The sequence below is a fragment of the Misgurnus anguillicaudatus genome, chromosome 14 (genome assembly GCF_027580225.2).
Source record: "Misgurnus anguillicaudatus chromosome 14, ASM2758022v2, whole genome shotgun sequence".
NCBI lineage: Eukaryota > Metazoa > Chordata > Actinopteri > Cypriniformes > Cobitidae > Misgurnus > Misgurnus anguillicaudatus.
In genome coordinates, this window is record NC_073350.2 from 9,363,662 (window position 1) to 9,368,722 (window position 5,061).

The following is a 5,061-nucleotide window of genomic DNA, read 5'->3' on the forward strand; positions in this document are numbered from 1 at the left end:
GCAGCACCGGCTGACTGAATTTGAGGTGGATGCAACGCAGACTGATATTTGGAGAAATAAGGTTCGTATCAACATATTTATTCATATAACATATATTTTTAAACCTATTTATACACGTATCATAATACCGAGGGCTATATAAAGACGTAAGTGCCATTACATTCAGTTTTACATGGCATTAAATACGCCGCCAGCTTCGTTCGTTTAGGTTGGCTTGTTTGATAACGTTATGCCCGTTGGATAGTAAATACGTTTTCTACTGTTTTTGTTTAATGTTTTAAACGTCCCATTTGGACAAAGCCTTAAGTTTCTTCTTAACTAACGTTATATGATGACATTTACGTTACTTCAAAGCCCAGTTAACTGTTAACTTAAAACGAGATTAATGTAAGTTAAAGTAAATGCATTCTTTGCATTTTCAGATTATTAAAATGAGATTTTTGACAATTACAGCCCGTAACAAATCTCTGGTAATTAATTTCTGAAAACCATTTTTTGTACACGAACAGTTAAAGCAGCCTATCCCCCGCTGTACAGCAGTGCTGCTGGGTCAAAATAACCCCATTCATGGATCATCTGTCGCGGGGATTTTGGATCGTCAGAAGGAGAAATACAGCAGGACTTTACAAGCAGACATTCTTCAGCGGTTCTTTTCTGGTGAAATAAAGGTCTGTATTTGTCGTTGTATCATTTAATCGATACCTATTGGCAAAAGTGTTGTCCAAACGAGGGGATTTCATTACGTTTAGTCAACAACATCAGTCGAGTGCTTGAAATAACTTTTTGTGAGCAGATGCGCGTTTTTACCACAGAACGGGGTAACGTTGGACAATGTATTTAATATGGTAATAATGGCGATTAACATTGGACTATAATTATACTTTATTATTTTGAGTATAGACCGTTTCATCGGACGCACGCGTGTCGCGGGTAACGTTACGCGTCTGGTCATTACTTCCGGTTTAATGGTCTGACTAGTGCCTCAGATGAATTCTGGAACAAATTACCTTGTCAAAAATAACAAATGTTTTGGTTTCCTAAAGGCAGGGGGAGACAGCGATTATGACCATGTGAAGGGAGGTTTGATAGCCGATTTGTAACAATGTATACATTATAGTACATATTTTACTTAGCAACGTTAGCTCAGTGTAGTTTTTTATACGCTTTAGCTATGAAATAAGAACTGAGGTAATTTACTTGTTGTTTATTTTGCTTGTTTGCTTGGTGTCAGAAATTAACTACTCTAAAAAGACTTTGTTGTTATTTATTCTTAGCGGAGTTTACCGGAAGTTGTTTATAAATGACAGGATTCAACTAACTTTAAAATTTCCATTAAAGCTGTGATTAACCAAGTTAATCACACTCTGTGCATTCAAATCTGCGTCCGTGCTTATCCAGCGAAAGCAGTTTACGTGTAACGTATGAAACAAACATTCAGATATATGTTATTCCGGAAGTACTGGAATACATCTTTATAGTTCAGATATAAACACCGCTGTCTACGAAAACGATCAAAAGAGATTAAATCGTCTTTTCGACAGTGACAATGCTTCAAATATAGTTTCTCTTAAGTGCAACATTAATGCCAGCAGGATGTGACAAGTAAATTAAAGGTGGGGTGCATGATCTCTGAAAGCCAATGTTGACATTTGAAATCACCTAAACAAATGAATAAGTATGAATGGTCTATTACAGGGGTGGCGAACGTCGGTCCTGGAGAGCCGCAGACCTGCAGAGTTTAGCTCCAGCTCTAATCAAACACACCTGAACAGGTAATCAAGGTCTAAAGAGTTACTAGAAACCTTCAGACGGGTGAGGTTTAGGCTCTGTTTACACGTACATGGTTATTTTTAAAAACTGAGAGATTTACCTTCGTTTGTGCCCCTCGTTTACACGCAAACGGAGAACTCGCCTCTGAAACCGATGGTTTCTAAAAACTCTGGCCAGAGTGGAGATCTTGAAAATCTTCGGTTGCATGTAAAGTGAGACAAACGGATGTTTAAGCAGGCACCTACGTCAAAAGTGCGACCTATGTTTACATGTGACTGCTACTCTGAACGCTTCCAAGATCACATTTATGTTCGTGCAAACTCGTTTTGTGTGTTTGTATTTGCAAATACAGCTGCTCCATTATGTCGAGGAGCAGAGACGAGGTCTCTTTCTCGGAGGTCAGAAATTTTATGCGTGTTTGACTTCATGCGGAGTTGCAAGAACCGACAGACGAATGATGTCAAAGTACCGCGAGAGCGATTTGAAATTAGACCTCTACATTTGATTCCTCAACTCGCTCTCGCGGTACTTTGACGTCATCGATCACCTACTGCAACAACTCCTTGCTCCAACATGAAGAACCAGTTTGCGTCACCACCAGCGTGCCGGTGATTGGCTTATGTGGGCTTGAGCTTCTCTTGACGGCATATATGCACGCGTACGTGTAAATAAACACTTTTCTGAAAACTGACACGTGTGCACTATATTATTTTTGAAACCGGAGAGGTTGAAATGTCAGTTTGAAAATAGCTGCCCACGTGTAAACATAGCCTTAATCAGGGTTGGAGCTAAAAACTGCAGGGCTGTGGCTCTCCAGGACCGATGTTCGCCACCCCTGGTCTATTATCTATATTGATAGAAAAAAATGCATCACTTACAGCTAAAAGTTTGTGTTTTTCTGTTTTAGGTGGTCTGAGTTTCCATGAGTTTCCTAGGCTAACTACCCCAGGCATGGTATGTTAATATACTGTCCTTATCATATGGTAACAAGAGTTTTATTTAGTCTTTTTTTAGAAGTTGTTTTTTTTGTTATTTTTGCATTTAGATTGCACAAGACTTTTACACATTACACCAGGATGCAGCTCCAAAACTCTTCGAGATATGGCTCCCTTGATATACCGATAGGATCTTGCATTTTTCTAAACCAGAAGCAAGCTTCCATGTTCAGTTGAGGAGATGACACAAGGTAAAGTTTCTCAACTATTTTGATATTATGGGCCAGATTTACTAATAGCAATTTAATAAAGACACCCACTGATAAATTAATGAAGAAAATTTTTGACAATAATTGCTGTTGGGAGATTTGGCACTTTCTCCACTCATCTTCATTTATTTGAAATGCCAGACAGTTAACCAACATTATCTGAACATATTGCTTTTCAATTTCTGCTGCTACAGATGCAAAGGGATATCTTGCATTAAAGCTGCTCCCTGTTTTGCTTCCACCTCCACCCTTCAAAACTGCCAGAAAAAGTCCGGCCCAGCATTGATGATGGCAAAAAAAGCTTTCATCGACATTCAGCCTGTAAGTACAAATCAAGAAATTTACTTTATTACTTTATTTACCAGGTATTCAAATAAACTACCATTCAAAAGTTTGGGACATTATGTAATAGTGGCTGTCTTAAAGTGGGCAAGATCAAGGTGTAATAACTCCCAAACCCATCACCCATACCCACACCCTGACACCCCCCAAGTTTCACCTTAACTCATCTGCATTGTGTGTCCTTTAGGTTGGAACAAATATGATGGAGTACCTCCAGCAGGCTGAAGCATCAGGACTTTACCCTTATTTCCTGTCACTTGAAAATGGACACATGAGTCCCAGGCATTCGTCATCCTTGGAGGAGAAACTTTGGACAAGGCACTTAGATTGGGGTAGTAGAAGCACTACATTCTTGCAAGTAAATGACAAGAGGTTTTTTTAAATAGACTGGGTTTCAGGTACAAGAGTTATCATTTTAGGTTTTTTATAGACTTAAAGGTGCTCTAAGCGAATCTGTGTGACGTTACTTTTTGTTGATGTTTGAACTGTTTTGAAACAAACGGAGCGTAGCTAACTCCTTCCCTCCCTTCCATGCTTTCATGAACGCGCCCAACCCTCACCCCCAAATGCTTCTTGTCGTTAATTGGCTGGAACACTTTGTTATCGTTTCTGGTGCTAGGTTTGGCCACTTTATTTTTATTGCAGTTTGTGGAGCCTAGGCTGTCTACAGAGATCACGTTTTTTACAGTTTGCTCAGCGGACAGGCAGCAAGCAGATAGTGAGGAGATGTTTGCTGTATGTAACAAAAAATGTTTTATGGTCTAAAACGAGTGAATTCGCTTAGAGCACCTTTAAGGAAGAGTATTACTTGATGAATATTAATGACATGTTTATGAAATGTTACACTGGCAAAATGCTGTATTTCATAGTTTTTTTTGTGTGTGTTTATAATGTAGACTAAAACAATACTGCTTTGTAACAAACAGTTGTTCTTAAAGGTATTTAATGAATTTCATGATTTTTTTTAAAAATGTTAAAACATATAGAGGCGGTTTCACAGACAAGGATAAGACTAGTCCTAGACTAAAGTAAATGTAAGAGCTGTCCAAACTGAAAACTACTTGCACTGACATATCTTAAAATACACCAGTGCCCTTTGTTTTCCCTCAAAATGCACACAAGTAATGTTTTTATTAAGATATGTTTGTTAAAACTTGTTATATTTCCTAATTAATAACTAAGGACTAGTCCTGGCTTAAGCCAATCCCTGTCCGGGAAACCACCCCTTACACTTTTGCAATTAGAGGCAAGTGAAGAAATTGTTTAAAAATGGAATTTTATTATTTATTGTATTTATAGTTTTGTATGATCTCCTGAATTTTTGATTGAGCTATTGTGTAGAAAGTGTACGTTACACACATTGTATTTGTTACATTACACAAAGTGTAATATGCTAAAAAATATTAATGAAAAATAAAGTTAATACAATGTTGACCTGTTTGTTTATCTTGTGGTTTTTAATTTTAAATGATCATTTTAAAAGGAATAAAAATAACCCTATATACATTTTTAACCCATTTATGAAGTCAAATTAAGCCATCATTTTAGTAAAAAATAACCCAAGTTTTGGGTAGAAAAAACAACCCATTGGCTGGGTTAAAATTATTAACCCAACTTCTTGGGTTAATTTAACCCCATATGGGTTCTGTCCTATATTCACCCAGCAGTTAGGTTAAAAACAACCCAATTTGGGTTGTTTTTAACCCATTGTTTTTTAGAGTGTAGTAATATATTTACAACTTATT

The 5,061-nt window shown here is 37.4% G+C and overlaps 1 long non-coding RNA gene across 1 annotated transcript; it reads left to right on the plus strand.

The window, feature by feature from the left end:
• The first annotated feature begins 259 nt into the window (after positions 1-259).
• On the plus strand, positions 260-4,750 carry LOC129445079 (uncharacterized). The gene is made up of 5 exons (XR_012373141.1): positions 260-668; positions 2,678-2,724; positions 2,816-2,956; positions 3,169-3,295; positions 3,504-4,750. It is a non-coding gene; the product is annotated as an uncharacterized lncRNA (long non-coding RNA).
• The last annotated feature ends 311 nt before the right edge of the window (positions 4,751-5,061 follow it).